Source organism: Pteronotus mesoamericanus, unplaced genomic scaffold (genome assembly GCF_021234165.1).
Source record: "Pteronotus mesoamericanus isolate MK-2021 breed Mesoamerican mustached bat unplaced genomic scaffold, CSHL_Meso_final scaffold_85, whole genome shotgun sequence".
Taxonomy (NCBI): Eukaryota; Metazoa; Chordata; class Mammalia; order Chiroptera; family Mormoopidae; genus Pteronotus; species Pteronotus mesoamericanus.
In genome coordinates, this window is record NW_026555329.1 from 9,735,322 (window position 1) to 9,754,054 (window position 18,733).

The 18,733-nt window shown below is 41.9% G+C and overlaps 1 pseudogene; it reads left to right on the plus strand.

Annotated features, from left to right (window-relative positions):
- The window catches only part of LOC129063054 (MAD2L1-binding protein-like), a 45,520-nt pseudogene that overhangs the window by 9,815 nt on the left and 16,972 nt on the right, over nucleotides 1-18,733 (plus strand).

Consider the following 18,733-nt stretch of genomic DNA (forward strand, 5'->3'; position numbering starts at 1 on the left):
TGTTAATAAAGTATGAGTCAGTATCTAGTCACCACAATTATGGAGAGAGGAAGGGAAGAATTACACTTAGGAGGAGAAGCTAGAAGGAAAGAGGAAGGTGGATATCAAAAAGGGAAACAGCTCAGAAGGACCAGAAGATGCAGGAAGAGGAAGTAGCTGGGTCTACCCTCAACCCCCAGCCATGAACTTGAGAGGCACACATCCCTGCAGCCTAGGTATCTAGGTTTCAAGATACAGATGCTGAAAAGCACCACCATTTTCCATGGATTATCTATCTCACAACATCTCAAACCGCTAGTCTTTGCTTCTTTGATGCAAAACCTAAAAAAAAAAATAGCACCATAAAAATGTCTGCTATATTGACAATGTTTTCTCACGCAGGGGAAAACTTACAAAAGCCTCCATGTAAAAGATTTTAGGCATGTTGTGTGTGGTTGGTTCATTTTATCACTGGCAGGACCAAAGCCGACACACTGCAGGATTTTTGTGGTCATACAGTTGGGGCACTTGCTCCACTTTCATCATAGAGGCGCTTGATGTTGAGAAGCAAGAGAAAAGCAACATGAGGACAAAAACTGGGATATCAAAAGGCCCACAGCTCCAAGGACTGAAAAGCTCTTAGGCAGAATAGATAGCAAACCAAGGCAAGAAGGGGTAGGGAGACACGTCTCATCCAGGAATCCAGCTGTCCCGAGAGTCAGGTGAGATTGCTAGGTGTTCCAAAAAGCATAAAAAAAAAGCATGCTAGCGCTGGAGGAGGGGAGCCTTTGAAATTCTGTGAGAATCATTTCCATTATCCAGGAAAGAAAGCCTTTGAAACTATATGTTAATCACAAGGTCTGGAGAGGGAGGAGGAGAGGGAACCTAGAAGCTGGCTACAAGCATAAAACCCCTAAAATCCCAATAGTTGGTGCACTCCAACTAGCTGGGTGCCCGCTTGCTGCTTCATGCTCACCTGCATTTCATAAGTAAACTTGCTATCTCGTTTCCACTGTATGTGTTGTCTCTCGTCTGAATTTCTCTCTCATGAGCGAGACAAGAAGCGAGGAGGGTGAGTCCTCAGTAACAGAGTCATATCTCATTTGATCTCACCGTCCTGAGTCTTAGTTAACTTAAGAAACAAAGAGTTCATTAGTATGGCTTTACAATATTCTAATCCAATACAACATTCTTTATAGCCGTTTTTCTCCTAAGCTAAAAGCCATCTCTGGTCTTTTTTTTTTTTTTTTTCACTTTTGCTTAGAGAGAAACCAATTCACCCTGTCCAGTTTGAGACATACAAGCCACATTCCTCCTGAGACCAGTAACAGAGAAATGATTCTTTATTTTTAGCTCCTGTTTTGAAAATAAACGAGAGCAATACAGGACTGTTGGCAGAAAGAAACAAAAAGTTGTCTCAAGCAAAATTCACTCACAACAGACCCTATGCGGCTACCTTTTCAACCAGTTAAGATAATTGTCCCACCTGGATAGACCTCACAAACCCACAGCAATAGCAGTACTCTTGCCTTCCAGTGTTCACCAACTCTGCCTGGTAACAGCGCAGGAAAATACTCTCCCAATAGTAAGAGGGGAGCAATTGCAAAGAATACCGTGTGACACGCAAAGCTCTGCCAAAAAGCATGTATGCCCACACTGTTCCAAGCACTCTGTGCTGGGTTGTCCTCCTTAAATAAACCCGAAATTGTACTCTTCTTTTTGCCTTTATAATCACAATGAATTTATAAACTCAGAAATGCCTATCATCTCTGAGGATAATAAAATAAACTCAACTAAAGAAGAAAACTAATGCATTTGCCATCTCAACCTATACCTAACAGATGTTAACACTAGTATTCAAATGTTAAATACACATATTTGCTGTAGAAAATTTTAGAAAACATTTTAATTTTATGTAAAAATTTTTTTGCTTCTGTCACAACACTGGATAGTTCTTTTTTTTTTAATTCAAAATCCTGCACATGGCAAACATGTGAGAAGATAAAATTTGGGTGATAGGATTTTAAAAATTGATATAGCTCTTTATAAAACTGATTTGATCACAAAACATCCCAATTACCACCCATATATGAAAAGGTGATAATCCCGGATGTATTTACTGCTAAGATTTCCTGTGTGTACGATTTTGGCAATGTCTCAAACTATTTTCTTCACATTTTAAAATTTATTCCTTGAACAAACACTTAACAGAGCACCTTTTGCCGGGAACTATGATTCATCCCAGGAAATACACGTAAGCAAGAGAGACAGACTCCCTGCTTACTTTCAAGAGAGGGAGACAGACAATGACGATGATCATTTCTCAATTATTCCCTCACACAACAGATACTGAGCGTCTCCTCCCTGCCTGCACTGGACTGTTGAAATGTAGCAGGGAGAGGACCTGGACTCCTGCGGGGAGCGGGGTCCGGCAGGAGCTGGTGCAGCATGGTCAGGGAGCCGTACAAACTCCACCCTCCTCTGTTTGTGCAGGAATGCTCAGTTTTTATAGCACACTGTGGTTTTGAATTTAGGATCAAGTTTGAAACTGAACCACTTTCTGTTCAGTAAAGCAGAACTAAAATGTCACAGCTATAGAGATGTGTGTCTCTCTGTATATCTCTGTCACTTTTTTTTTAAGAGGAGGAAGCTATCCTGTCCTGAGCACCGCCACGTGGCCAATGCAGATGCTACAAACACCCTAAGATGTCACTCGATTGCATGTTTCCACCCAAAGATCTGACTGGCTGTTTACATGGAGAGCACCAATTTTTAAGAATGCTTTTTGATAAACGAAATGAATGACTCAGAGAATCCATTTGTTAAACTTCTCCAAAGTTTACAAAAGAATGAAAATCACAGCTGCCATCCGAAGTCCCAAATGTGGCACTAGAACATGCTATGTGTTGTCCTCACTGTATTATCATAAGTAGGTATGATGATAGAAGAGGACTGCAAGGGAGCCCACAACTGTGGACTCCCTCTCTTCCCACTACTGTGGGCTGGCCCCCGTCACACCACAGCCTCAGAAACACATTCCTGTCTGTTCCTGGGAGGTAACCCTGCTTCCCCCCAGGAACAGGAAGGAGAGGAATTGCCATATGCTCAGTCTCACCTTGTAGCATTTCTCATCCCATATAGGTACCATACTAAAGACTTTCACCTTGACACCTTGTCTCATTTTTTAACTATTAACAAGCTAGGTCTAGAAGCACTACAAAATGGGGCCTCGGCCCTGGAGAAGATGAGACCCCCAGGACAATGCAGTATTGTCATCCCCTTCTTTGGTTACAATGCAGGTTGCGTCCTGCGGGAGAGGAGAGGGGATGTGGGTGGCCTTAGGGAAGGAGAGTTGACCTGAACGCAGCCCCTCAAAGGGTGCCTCCTGGCGCCTCGTCCCCAGCCCTGCTCGTTCCATTCGTGCCTCACTTGTATTTCAACAATCAAATTAAAACAAATTTTAATCGATCAGGATTTTTTCAATATTGCAGTTTTCATTTCTCTGGGCGTCAAAGAACGGTGTCTGGAAATCATTTCTGTAAGTACTAAGCCAAATATGAAGATTTCCTGAAGCAATTAAAAATGAATGTCATTGTAGTTGAAGAAACACCTGCCATGCACAGGTACAGTATTTAGGAGTCCAAAGTATTGTTATTATTAAGAAAAATACCTGCATGTATGTCTGTATAAGCAGGTTTATTGCCAGAAAAATGGTTAACTTACCAATAGGGTATGAGAATTCTTATTTCTCTTCGTCTTTTCTAATTCGTGCCAATCAGAGAGTCCATAAAACAACAAGAGAAACCCTCAACTTGTTATTTTCTTTTGGTTTTCATTAGTACTTAATTCTTTATGCAGTTGAGCCATGAAGCTTTTGAGCAGGGAAGGACCTCGCTCACCCACGAGCTGGCCGGTATTGACAGCGGGACCTAGAGACAGCGAGCCCAGGAGAGAAGTGCTCGGGCCTGCAGCGGACCGGGCAGGTGGGACAGTGGCGTTCGGGGCAGTCGGAGTCCGAGGGGGTCATCTGGATGGCGTCTCACGGCAGTGCGGTCTGATATCTTTGCAATTAAGAAACGTCCACCTTAATCATTTATGTTGTGCTCTAAGGAAGAATTAACAAAAAGGGGATGCTATATACACTTATATATCCTGGGATATATAAATTTGGGTGCATTTAACCAGTTCTGTGGAGGGGAGGCTGGGCCCTAGTGCTCATGAGTGAATGAACGATCTGCACCAGTGTAGCTTGGGGTGGGGCTGGATAGTTCATTGGAATCTATCATGACCTGGATTTTTTTTAAATTCAACAGAATAATTTTTCCACCTGAAGGAAACAATACTCAGGGGAAGGAGAGGGAGGAGGAGGAGGAATGAAGATCAGTAGTGTTTATACAGTGGAAAGTAAGTGTCCTTGTCTAAAGATTATCAGAGACTGTTTTTTTTCCCCTCTCTGGGTCTAATGTAATAATAGATCACATTTTTTTTAGTTGTTACTCTGTTCCAGAAATAAATTTCCCACGTATGTGTGTTAGCTCATTCACAGCCCCCACAACTCTCTGAATATGTTCTGTTTATGATCCTTATTTTTCAGACAAGAACATGGTATCACAGAGAAGTTTAATAACTTGCCCAAGTTTGCACGATTTATGAGCAGAGGAGTTGGAATCCGAACCCAGCTGGTCTGGCTTCCCACCCAGTTTGCTTAATATAATTACACTGCCCTAATTCTCTTCCTGGTAGTGAGGTAGATTCTTCTGGAGACAAAGACCAGTCGAAGAGCTTTGGGCTACTCCTACTAACAGGTGACGCCAAACAGAATTCATCTACTGACCCCCGAGGTGGTGTGGCCTCGGAACAGTAAAGCTGGGCCCAAGTTGTTTGTTCATAGTTGCCCATTATTGTAATTTCGTATATGTCCTTCCTGGCATATACAAATAGAGGGATAGTTTCTCTATGTAACTTTTAACCAAGTGGTTAAAATTTCACCTTGAAAGTCATTCTTTTTTATCTATCGATTTATCTTCTTAAGGAGACTCAGGAGGCAGAGGAGAGTGCTCTACATTTATCCTTTTAAGTTTTTATTTATTGACGTTACAGAGAGAGAGAGAGAGAGAGAGAGAGAGAGAGAGAGAGAAAGCCAGGGGCGGGGGAGGGGGCGGTGGAGAGCGCAAGAAAGAGACATTGATTTGCTGTTCCACTTACTTATGCATTCATTGGTTGATTCTTGTATATGCCGAGACCAGGAACCTTGGCAGCTATCAGGCAGAAGTCATTCTTTTTTTAGTTTGTAACTAATCATTCATTTCTTTATTTAATCAATCCCCTGGTGAGGGACATTTAGATTGTTTGTAAACAATGCTAATCCTAGTAGTGAACTTATTCTATCAAAGGGTGTATGCATTTTATTATTTTTTCTAGTCCTTTCATTGATTTTATTTCATTGAAAGGACATACTTTCATTGATCTGAGCTAGAGAGAGGAGGGAGAAACATTAATATGAGAGATCCCCTGCCTTCCTGTAAAGGGCGACATCCTTGTCTGAAACAATCCACTCCCATCTTCTTAGTCCCACTCTGTGCCTGTAAAAACCCCCCATTTTATACAACTTCTCAAGAGGGCCCTTCTAGTTGCTAGATTGGATGCTGCCTGATTCATGAATCACTTAATAAAGCCAATTAGATATCCCCATTTACTGGGTTGAATTTTTTTTTTAATGGCCTCTATCACAGCAGTGCATGGGAACTTCCTTGAAGTGACTGTGTGGCGGTGGACAGCAACATGTGACTGGCTACGGGAGCAGGAGAGGAAGACTACGGTGATTCCAGGCAGAGGCTAGGCTTACAGACTTACATGAGGGCCCCCTTGGGGGTCTCCCAAGACAACTAGGGGAGGAGTCTGGGAGAAGAGCAGAGGTCCTCCTCTCAAGCAGGTGACAACTCAAAGCATTATGACTTGGGCATTAATGTAAATGTACCATTTTTATTCTTACAGATGGAGCTCATTTGGGGGTCTTCATCTGGCCTTACATTAAACCCTAGTGCACCTGTAGCACATCTGCACAAATTAATTACTGTTAATAAGAAAACCACAGACCCAAAAAGGAGTCGCCACTCATGCTGAAAGCCCATGACAGCGAACCTAGATTTTTTTTAACATTTTTTTTACGATATTATTTATTTATTTTTAGAGGGAGGGAGAGAGGGAGAGAAACATCAATGTGTGATTGCCTCTCATGTGCCCCCTACCGGGGACCTGGCCTGCAACCCAGGCATGTGCCCCTCACTGGGAATTGAACCAGAGACCTTTGGTTCTCAGGCTGGCACTCAGTCCACTGAGCCACACTAGCCAGGGCCTGAACCTAGCTTTAATACCTGATCTGATTGCAATTTCACCAGCTTCTAGAAATATAATCTTAATCAGCTAGTCTCAAATTTTCTGGTCAATACCAATGAGATAATCTGTCATGTGGACCCTCTTCATTCCCTACCCCCAGCTTTGTAGAAAGAAAAGACAGTCTTCATGAGAAAAATCTTTGCTGTTACCTTCCCCCTAGAAGAAGGTTTCCAGGTCTAAAAGGTTACAAAGGTTGGTTTTTAAAAATAAATTAATAAAAATAATTATTGTTATTGTTGTTGTTGTTAATATCTCCCTTGTCTCACCCTTCTCCCTATAAAAACCTTCCATTTTATCCCTTCTACTTGCTAAACAGGATGCTGCTCACTTCAGGAATCGCTTGATAAAGCCAATTAGATCTTTAAATGTACTACACTGGATTTTGTTTTTTAACATTACATGAGTATTTGAGATGAGACATTTGCTATGGGTATATGTTGAGGCCACATAGAAGAAATAGAAGGACCCTCTACCCAAATTTGGTTGGGATGTTGAGACTGAAAACACCACACACCCCTCAAAAGGACATGAAAAGGTTCAGTACTGGGAGAGTCTGAAATGGCTGGAGAGAGCAAGGAAAAGAGGCTGGCTTGGGGGTACGACATGTTTGGGGGTCGGGCAACGTGAGGATTCCTTGTGTGTTTGAACTTCTTGCTGGTTCCAAAGGGGAGAGAGCACCAGGCTTTCTTATCAGTTTGCCAACTACGAGAAGAGGGAGGTGGGAGGCTTAAAAGCCGTTAGAAACATTGAAAACCATTTAAAAGGGGTCAGGCTCTTTATCACAGTGTGTGACCCTGTAAACACAGCTATCGTGATGCCAGCTGGGTGAAGCTGATGTTGGTGTTTTGACATGACAGATTTCCATGCAGACAAAATAACCAAGTAAAGTTTGAGTTTTCTGTTTAAAAAGAAGATTTAGTCATACACACAAAAGACACCTCACTTTATCTCACCCCATCCCTGATGTACATTCTCCTTTTGATTCGCTCCAGGAATCTCCCGCTGCCCCCACTAGTCATGAGAATGATGCCACCTGACCTGCAGTAGGTCATCAAATGCGTCAGCAGACGGTGGCTTGACGGCCTTTGTGAGATGGCATACCAGACACGTTTAGTGAGCAAAAATGGAATCACAGTGCAGGAATTAGTGCAATAGTCACATCGGGTTGGGACTGGTTTGGCCAAATAAAATCATTCCTTATTGGTTCAAGCATACTTCATGGAGTTGTAAGATCAGCCTGTGTTAGCCCAGGCAGAATTCTACTAGGACAAGGTAGATCTTCATGGAAGTCATATAGCTCTTATTATTGTGATGCTGTGTAAATGCAGAGTTGGGAAGTTCTTGAAGCTCCCTCTGTATTTTCCAGTGACACTTATCAAGGCACTTGGGAGGCAGTGAAAAGAAAGCTGACAAACCCTGAAGCAATGAAAATACTCTCATGAAAGGGAGGCTGGGACCACAGTCAGGTCCAGCAAAACCACAGACTTCAGTGAGTATTCCGGGGTGCAATGGGGCACAAGCGGAAGACACTGCACACATGGAGCAATATTAGGCATGTGACCCTCCCCGGGTACCTAGTCCTAGAAAATTAGCAAAGTGCTTCTGCTAGGAGCCCACAATTTCCTGTTCCCAAGAGGGAGTCCTGGGAAGAACTTTTACAGGGAGTATAAAGCGTTTACAGGAGGGCAATTAGATATGTGAATGAAAGGGGACCACGTGCTAAGCCTGACAAACTCAGGGGAGGCCTGTGTGGCAGTCTTGCAAACTCAGAGGCCTAAAGTAACATGAAAGAGGGTCAAAAGAAAACTTATTAGCTAACATCAGTTTATGGCAGGTAGTCATGTCCTAAGCTCAAATCTTTACCTTAACTGAGCCTTTCTATTGCCAGGCACAACCGCCAACCAGAGAAGAAACCACACATCCCTCATTGTTATTGTTACCATGTCAACTGCTGATTGTTAACTATCTTATACCCACCTGTGTAAAAGACATGTATGTCTATCATTTTACTTTTTATCCAATCCCAAAATTACCCTACCCTTTCCTCTCTTCTGCCTCCCCAATTTATCACCAGTAGATTAACTCATTTATGTCTTTTCTTTTTATTGTGATGTATAAAGTAAGGTGCAAAACTGCCATTTTCCAGAGCATTTTCTCAATCTGTTGAGATTCTTCTTCCGAGCAATTGTCATCAGTTTAGCTCAGATAAACTCACAGAAATTCTCTACAGGTTTGAATGTACCAGACATTGAGAGATACATTATTCCCTTGGCTGGGCAGGGGCTGAGCTGCACCATGTGTGAGGGGAATCTAATCAGACCCCTTCACTCTGTGCATCCCTTCCCCTAGGCAACTGCGTGAAACAAGCCATGTCAAGAAATAGAATATTATTTCAAGCTTCGTCCACTCACCGCCTCTCACTGCCATGACTACCAATGCTCTACAGTTGATTTTTTTTTGCCGGTTTTGTCTTTTATGTACTCTTTAATGTTTGGTGTCTTTCACTGAACATTATGCTATAAAAATTATCCGTGTTGCTGTGCATAGCGGTAGGTGTGTTCACTCTCAGCAAAGTATGAATACACACAATTTATTTATCCCTTCATGGAGATGGTCATTGGGGTTGTGGACAGGCCTGGGAATACTGTGAATAGTGCTGTTACAAGCATTCCTATCTATGCAGTCTTATACATATTTAGCAAACATCTATGTGCATTTATGTTGGGCATATATTCAGGAGTGCATTTACTAGGCCATAGGCTATGTGTATGTTCAGCTTTAGTAGATAGTAATGAAGGATTTTCCAAAGTGGATTAGGAGATTCTACTTGCTTCACACCCCTAGCAAAATTTAGTATTGTTACAAGTCTTATTATGGTCAGCAGTTTTAATGACTATTTCTCTGGTAAACAATTAGGCTTATTGTCTTACTGTATTGTTTATTGTTAATTTGAGTATTATCTTCTGGGAGTTCAAGAATGCACTCATTTTTCTATTGGGTTGTTTGATTTTTAAAAAATTGATTTCAAGGAGTTGTTTCTATATTCTGGCCAAGTCCTTTGTCAGATCTATATATTACAAATATCTTTTCTCAGTCTGGTTCTTTTTTTTTTTTTTTTTTTTTTTTGCTCTCTTAATGGCATTTTTTGATAAACAGAACTTCTTTATTTTAATTTAGTTCAATTTATCAAAATTTACTTCATGATTAATGTTTTATGTCCTGTTTTTAAAATAAATCTTTATCTACCTCAACGTTTGCTGTTGGTTGAGTCCATGGATACAAACCCCAAGGCTATGAAGGGCTGAATGTGCCACATTCATGCCCATTTGACTAAACCACGGTCTAGAGGAGTTGTTCATGTGCTTCTCAGCAGCACTGCTGGTCTCTGAACCCACTTTATTGGATACTAATTTTTTTTTTCATGGTCAAGTAACAAATGGGCATTCTGGCTTTACATGGGAGTCTTCCATGAACTTTGTGAATTAGTCCCTGCAAGTCCAGCCCTAAGGGTGCTGTCAGATGTTTGCCACTTCAAAGCTGAAGACTGGATCCCAAGCTACAGTAACAGTGAAGCTCTGGTGTTAATCGGTCATGGAGCCAGTTAATGGAGACCACCCTATAGGTCCAGTTCCAGTAGAAATCCATCCTATTGGCATCACCGCTTATAAACTGTAATGGGAGAAGAAACAGCTGGGGATTCAGGCTACAGTCTGATTCCCAGGCTGGGTATGTTAGAGCCTACAGTTATCATGCAGAAACCACAGGAGTGGAGAGAGCCCGTACCTTGACCTTATATTCTGACTAAATATCTTTGCGACCACAAAGAGATAGTAAGAAGAATAGAAACCGAAAGGTGCTTTTACCAGAAATGGAAATCTGAACTCAGCCTTGGGACAGGCGTGTACCACTATGCTGAATTCTACATAAAACTAGCTAAGACAGCTTCAGGGGAAAGCTGAGAGATGGTTTGAGGGTGTCTCAGGGGATCAATTGTGTTGCTTGGGGACAGGGATCTTAGCTGAGGGAAGCAATGAAATGCTGATTTGATAATAAGGCACGCTCAGAGGATCGTCAGGTGGGGACCAGCAGTCCCCACCTGCTCATGATAGACAGGGATTCAGAGAACGAGCAAAGCCCTCAGCTACTAGAGTAGAAAGGAAAGTTCTGTGTGTACCGGTTTAGGGTTAGGTAGGAGGAGGTGTGGAGAGGGCACTTGTGACTGACTAAAAGGGGGTGTGTGTGTGTGTGTGTGTGTGTGTGTAGAAAAACATTTACATTTGGGCTAAAGGTCCTATAGATCCGGGGAGTGGAGGTGGGGTGATATATCAGCAGAAACAAAAATCAGCCTTTCACTAGAGAAAACACTTTGAACTTGTAAGATATTTCAATTAAATATATTTCCTGCCTACTCCCTAGGCAAATATCTTAAACAAACGGAAAGAAAACAAATTCTCCCTTGGGTCGCTAACACTCCACCTCATTTCTCTGAGACAGGTTGGCTCCAGAAAAGGTGTAACTAGTCAAATGCCTGTGGGCTGCTGCACGATTTGTATGATTTGACCCCATCTCTCCACAGCTTGGGGGCTTGGACTATCTGGCTAAAAAGGTAAATCGTGTGGGAAATGGCTTGCTTGAGAAACTAACCCTCAGTGCGAAAGTCACTTCTGAGACCCAGGACGGCTGAGCTCTCTCAGAAAGAGAGGCAGGTGTGCCGCTTGCTTGTGGCCCTGCAGTAAGTGCTGCGCCGCCTGCAGGACGGCCTGTTAAATATTAATGAACGCAAAGCACTGAGAGCCCCTGCGGTGGCCTGATGCCTTTCAGAACCGCTTAATTCCTGTGAGTAATCCACTTCATTAATTTTGTCTAGCAACACTCAGTCTGCGTTAGACCTCTCATGGCTCATTTCCAAAATGTTCACATTAAGGCGACAACGCCGTTTGCAAACCACAGTCTGGCAAATAAAACATTAAAAGAAACACCAGAAACTTTGAATTACATTCACTTTCCTGAGCTCCACTGAATGCAGTAAACAGTGAACCCCTTGATCTGACAGCTGTCTAGTGTTTCCTTACTGTGACTCTGGGGTAGATTAAATAATAACTCTCTGAAGATGTCGACCACCTAACCCCAGGACCCGTGGATGTTTCCTTAAGTGGCAATGGGGATTTTGCTCATATAATTAAGTCCAGGGTTTTGTGTCAGGGAGATTGTGCTGGATTATCCAGGTAGGACCAATGGAAGCACAAGGGTCTGCATAAGAATAAGAGGAACACAGGAAGGTCAGGGGCAGGAGGAGGCAAGGCGATGATGGAACAGAGATTCCAGTGATGCAGCCTCAAGTCAACAACATGGCGGCCTCTAGGGGCTGGAGAAAGCAAGAACAGATTCCCCGTGGGGCCTACCAAAGGAACCAGCCCTTCAACAGCTTATTTTGAACTCTGTAAGACTCATTTCAGACTTCCCACCTCCAGAACTGTAAGACAAGAAATTTGTGTTGTTTTAAGCCACCGAGAAAATGACAGTTTGCCGCACAGCAACAAGAAAACCTAAACCAGGCCCACTTGTAAATGCATGGAAAGGTCGAAACGTTGTAAACAGCCCATAAAACACCTTCACACCTGCCTCACCCTCAACCACTGTTTGAGGGCATAGTGCTCAGTTCCTCAGGTATAAGCTGTCCACTGGCTGGGATACATCTGACTGGGTCACTAGTTACACTACCAGCATCTAAGGATATAAGGAATGTAGGTGTGAGAAGTCTGCCTGGTAAGATGCTCCAGATGGATAGTGACCAGCCAAAGGAATCAGGCCCTCTCCCAGGGAGCTCTGAGTGCGAGACACCAGGAAGGCAGTAAAAATGCCCCCACCCCTGCCTAGAAAAAAAAAGAGGAGTGACAAGAGAGTGAAAAGATAGATAGAAAAGCTGAGAGACAAAGAGGGCAGAGTGAGTAGAAGACGGAGCAGAGGGCACCAAATTCTAGGGACCAGGTAGTGACACTTCCCCATGGTTCCCAAAGCCTACAGTAGCCCTGCACAGAAAGCTGTGTAAATAACTGTTGAGTGGATGAACAGTAAGAAATTGCATTCAGTTCCTCATGAGATCTGGATTGCTGCTGAGATTGGTTCTTGGGCTTCCTTATTTTCCATGTAGCTGTAAATGACCACACCCCTACCTGAGGTGACCTGAGGAGGTTCTGTCCTTTATAATCATAAAAAGCCTAATCATGATTCTCTCTCTGCCCTAGCCTCATCTTCTAAAAGATCATTGGGGGCAAAGAAATTGACATTTTTTTCAGAGAGGCTATACAAATCGCCAACAAGCACTTGAAAAGATACTCAAAGTCATTAGAGAAATGCAAATCAAAACTACAATGACACTACTGCACACGCATTGGGATGGCAACATTCAAAAAAATGTTGAAGAAATGGTGAAATTGGAAGCCTCATGCATGCCTGGTAGAAAGTAGATAAACAAGCACAGAAAACTTTTTGGTAGTTCCCCAGTAAATTAAGCAGAATGACCGTATGACCCAGCAATTCCACTCCTAGGTATAATCCACAAAAGAATCTAAAAATAGGTGCTCCAACAAAACTTCGTACCCAAATGTTCTCAGTGGCACTATTCACATTAGCCAAAAAGTAGAAGCAATAAAAACATCCATCAGTAAATGAGTAGCTAAACAAATTTTGGTACATACACACCATGGAATAATATTCATCCATGAAAAAAAAAAGAATGAAGAACCAATACATGCCACAACATGGATGAACCTAGAAAACATGCTAATTGAAAAAAAACAGACACAAAAGGCCACATATTGTGATTCCATTTGTATAAAATATTCATAGTAGGCATTTCCATAGAGATAGAAAGCAGATTGGAGGTTGCCAGGGGTTGTGGGAAAATGGGAGTTACTGCCCAATGGGTACAGAGTTTCCTTTGAGAGTGATGAAAACGTTCCGGAAGCAGATAGTAGAGATGGTTGTACAACATTGTGAATGGACTGAGTGCTATGTAAAGTGGTTAAAATGGTGAATTTCATGTCTCATGAATTTTACCATGACAAAAAAAGATTATTGGAAATCTATTTCATACAGCACATTCATTTATTTGCCACATTTTATAGACATTCATGTCAACTTATTTTTATGCTGGCAGAGACGCCAAATCCTGTTCTTGCTCCAAGTGGTTTTGGGAGTTGGAGTATTTCTTCTCTGTCAAGGGTCCAGGCTAGAATGCAGAATACATACACCTCTCCATGATTCATCAGAATCAGAACCAGGACTCCTTCCATGGGACTCTGTTGTCAGCCTATATCCTGCTGTCTACAAATAGCTCATTTTGTAAAAAGGAGTAGAAAATTATTCAGTGACATTTGTCCAGGTTATTCTGATTCACAACTAGCCTCTCAGTGATGAGAAAATTTATACAAAATTTAGGTATGCACAAACCTTTTATTTTACAATTGTTATATCAGATCAAAGATAGCTTAAGTTTTAAAAAACAGATCCTCTAGGGGAGAGAAAATAATTTTATATCTAACCATCTAGGTTCTTGGCTGAGACCCGCCACGAATAAAAGACAGATTAATAGGAAAAAAAGAGAAGAGTTTAATGTATACCACCTGTGTGCACAGGAGATACCCAGAAAAAACTAAGTAATGGCCTGAGCCACCACCTAAAATACCTTCTTTAGCTAAAGACAAAAGAAGGTGGGGTTGAGAAAGGTCAGTTATGGAAGGTTACCAGGAAAAGCAGAGTCAACAAAGGTAAAGCTGTTATGCATAACTAAGTCCTTGCCTCCTCAAGGATAAAAGTTTCTAGAAAGGAAAAGAAATCAACAGAGACAAGAGGGAAGGGGGGGGGGGGGGGCAGGGAAAGGGAAGGGAAGGGGAAAGTCAAGGAACATATAGCAAGGACTCATGGACAAAACCAAAGGGGAAGAGCTGAGGGAGGGAAGGTGGGAGGGGGCAAGGGAAAGAGGTGGGGGGAAGGCAGAGACAAATGTATTTAAAAAGTAAATAAATAAAAAAATTAAAATTAAAATTAAAAAAAAAGGATAAAAGTTTCTAGAAATTAAACATCACCCTTTTCTTCCTGATGTGAAGAGGGAGACAACCTTCCAAATGGAGATTTCCCTGATAAAGGTAAATGTCTTTTACAAAAGGCTAACTTTGCTTGCTATCCCTCTTGTGTGCTATTTCTTAAAAATAACCAACCTAAAACAACCCTTATATCCAAGAGGCATATTTCGGGGTGGTATGTTCTGCTCCCCTGCAGTCCCTTGATAGGAAGAGTCAGTTACTAAGAAGACAAAGAAGTTAATGATGATACCAACAGGGAATCATTGCCTTAAAGACAGTGACTATGAAATAACATTACAGGTATATGTCACCAAGCTCTTCAATAAGGATAAATATCCTAAGTGAAGAAAACAACAGATTGACCCACCCTTGGTGGGGAAAAGATACAAAAAATAAAAAAGACTAAATTACACTTCTTGCTTTCCCAAATATTACAGAAGTGTTTTTTCAATCATGCCAACTTATTGCTGAAATTAAAAAGATAACAATGTCCACTTTCATTAATCCCCTTATTATATAGGAAATTTAGAATAATTTATTAATTTTTTTGTATCAATGTCATGCTTGTAATAAAGTCTACTGCTCTTGACATTAGTGAGTCACCTCCAAAGTTCTGAAATTCTAGGAAATTTAATTCAATTACCCCATAGAAAGGACCTTTAAAACATTATCTTTTATTTTTTAAAAGATTTTTTTTTATTTTTAGAGAAAGGAAGGGATTTATTTTTAGAGGGAGAAAAAGAGGGAGACAAACATCAATGTGTGGTAGCCTCTCAAGCACCCCACACTGGGAACCTGGCTCACAACCCAGGCATGTGCCCCAACTGGGACTCGAACTGGCAACCCTTTGATTTGCAGGCCAGCGCTCAATCCACTGGCCCACACCAGCTAGGGCCTATCTTGTGGTGTTTTAATTGTTAAAGAGAAAACCACAGGCCCAAAATGGTATCCCTCATGCTAATACCTGATCTAATCGTAGTTCTCACCTCTCCCAGAAATGTAATCTAAATCAGCCAGTCTGAAATTCCGTGGTCAAGCACCAATAAGGTAACCCATCACCTGGGCCCTCTCCATCCCCACAGAAAGAAGGAGGCAAGGTGCATGACCAGAGCCCATCCCCTTCCCTTGCCCCAAAAGGCATATGTCCTATCCCAAACATAATCCCTTCTCTTCTTGTGTTACTAGCTCCCTTACCCGACCCCAAAATGCTGGGTGGTTTAACTCCCAAATGCTGCTTGTATCCAGAATTCATTCAAAGTTTAAAACAAGTTTGACCTGATTTCAGTTTTCAGACAATTAAGAAAAGTGATATCCCATTGAATTAAATTGCTAGGTCAAAGACCTTGAACAACATTCAAAATAAGAGGCAACCCAAAACACAGAAATGATGTAAACTCCACTTAGTGCATGAGATGCTAAATTAAAAAGACAGTCCATCTAATAGAAAAGAGAGTAGAAAGAAGTATATTCGCATACTTAAACTTTGACCTTTTCATGATCAGATATTTTTCTGAATTGTTCAGGGAGAAAACCAGCAGTTTGTTGTGACACAATACTGAGAAAAAAGTTAGCTACATAATGCCACAGTTGGGAAAAAAAGCCAGTAAGGCACAAGAGTAAGCATTCAAAATGTTTCTGATAGCCAAATCCCAAGTGTTGATTTATAAAGGTTATCTGATAAAAATGAACTCAGCACAGTAAGAGTTTTTTCCTCAATCTAAAACAACAAATGCTAGTCATCTCTGAAGTTAATAAGGGACTTCTCATAACCTGCTCTGTATTCCCATTCAGTCATTTAATGCTACCACCTTTCGGGAGCAGAAGGGGCACTCCAGGGCTGTGAGCCCTATTTTAATACATTGAATAAGGTTTTCTCCCCAGGCACCTAGGATAGAATCTAGTGAGCTAGGCTGAGCCACATTCCTTCCTTTTGTTTCTCTGGCATAACACAAAAGCCAAATGACTTCCTTTACCAAAAAGCATCCCTGAACATTGGCCCTTGACATTTTACGTTTCAGAGGCAAACCAGGACAGACCTGAGATGAGAGAAAGCTCTCTCAGGCTTTCCCACAACAGCGAAGCCCTTCTATGCATGAGCTATGACAGAAATCCCATGGGAGGGACGTGGGGACAAAAGCAACCCCAAGAGGCCCCGGTGCACAAAAGCATAGCTTCTAGTTTATTCATTCCTCACACTGCCCTTCCCACCCTTAGCAGCAGAACGCATCAGTTTTCTTCTTTTAGATATTATTTCTGGTATGTTGGCTAAGCATAACCCAGATCGTATTCAAAACATGAGAACAATCAACAGAAAACAGAAGTATCCATCAACTATCAAATAAGAGTTGGCCGACGACTATGGGCTCATAATCAAATCACTGCAAATGATGCAGAAACGCCAGGCCCCTGCAGCATAGCCTTTCCTCTCCAACCAATATAAATGCAATGGCTTGTATACAGTACAAGCTGGTATGAGTTATTAGGTGCAATGAAGGAAAGAAGAGTCTTCAAGATACTTTAAACAAACTGTATTCATCACCAGTACTCCTGCCACTCCTGTCCCCAATACCATATACTCCCTGAGGTCACCAAGGTCGTGCATTATGTTAGATACGCACCGGGCTTGCTGAATCTTCAGCAAGCTTTAACCTCATGATGCCCGCCAGAAGCATGAGAGGAGAGGAATCAAGGCCTCCATCACAGCTTGAGGAAGGAAGATGTCGAGATGTACAGGCCAGGCTTCTCCCTAAATCCTTCAGTTTCTCCCCCAGGTGGAACCTGTCCATCACGAAAGCCATTTCTCCGCAAAAATCGACAGTTGGGACCAAGAAGGAAACAAACTAAGCCTTTGATACTTGTAGGTAGAGTCTAAACCAGAGTTCTTGCGAGCCCTTGTTAAGGCAAGTTAAATACACACAAGGCTGACATGCAACCAGCAGGCACTGATGCCGTCATCCAGTTGCTAATAGGTTGAAATGCTTCCTCCATGAGTTGATAAAAAGGTGCTGCCACAGGTCCCATCCCACACACATGCGGGGCCCCCTCTTTGCCCCTCGGACCCCCGAGCACCACTAGAGTCAGCAGCCATTGATTTGTTAGGACCTATGGTGTATCGATTGTCAGATACTCTGAATCTGTGCCAGCAGTGTGCGCCTACTCACACACATGGGAAAATAAACTGAATTTGCCATTTGCCTAATGATAAAAGGAAACATTACATGGGCTCCATTCTCCCCAATTGTTTGTAGATATTTTGCTTAAACAAATGCGGATTACCTGTTAACTGTACACTCAACACACAAATGTCAGAACTTCCAAGTGTGAAATATATTTTTAGTTGAAATTCATTGAATCATTTGGTTTTTCACATCTTTAGCAAGCAAAGGAAATTTTCAAACACCTGGTAAGTTACATCATTTTAAAATGTTTAACAAATATCACACGATCTCACTCATATGTGGAATCTAATGGACAAAATGAACTGATGAACAAAATAAAACCAGAGGCATGGACACATGGAATAGACCGACAGATCTCGGGGGGTGGGGGGGCAGGGATTGAAAGAGAGTAGCCAAAGAACACATATGCATGCATGCATAGCCCACGGACACGCGCAACAAGGTGATGAAGGAGGTGGGCAGGGAGAAGACAAACCTGAGTGGAGGAAGGAAAAGGGGTAAGTAGGGGCATCTGTAATTGTGTTAACAATAATAGATGATAGATAGATAGATAGATAGATAGATAGATAGATAGATAGATAGATAGATAGATAGATAGATGATAGAAAAATTAATAAAAACTTTGCCAATAAAAGTCAAGCAAATATTTAAAGGAAGATTTAAAGTTTAAGCTTCAAGCTCATTAAAGGAACTAGACCCTCGGCAAGTCAGTCCTTGAAATTCTAATTCATAACCTATGAATACTCCAAAATACTTGGAAACCTCCATCAGTTTTATCACCGATTGGGGGAGAAATTCCAAAATATGCAACATGGTTAGTAGTTGTTTCTAATCAATGTTTTAGGTAAATGGAGGTTATTTCCATACCTACATTAAGATGTGCTTTTTTGTGCCTTGGCAATGTGGATATGTAAACCTTGACATAACAGATTCTTCTCCAAATACTTCGTGCCAAAATATGAAGGCAGTTTCCCCCTTCCTGTTCAAGTTCCACTTCACCCATCTTTTGCTTGGCTGGCTTTCCCTGGACTGCAGCGACATCTAACGTCAGCGTCCGAGAATGGTGTCAGCTCAGCCCTTCCCAACTGACGGCTC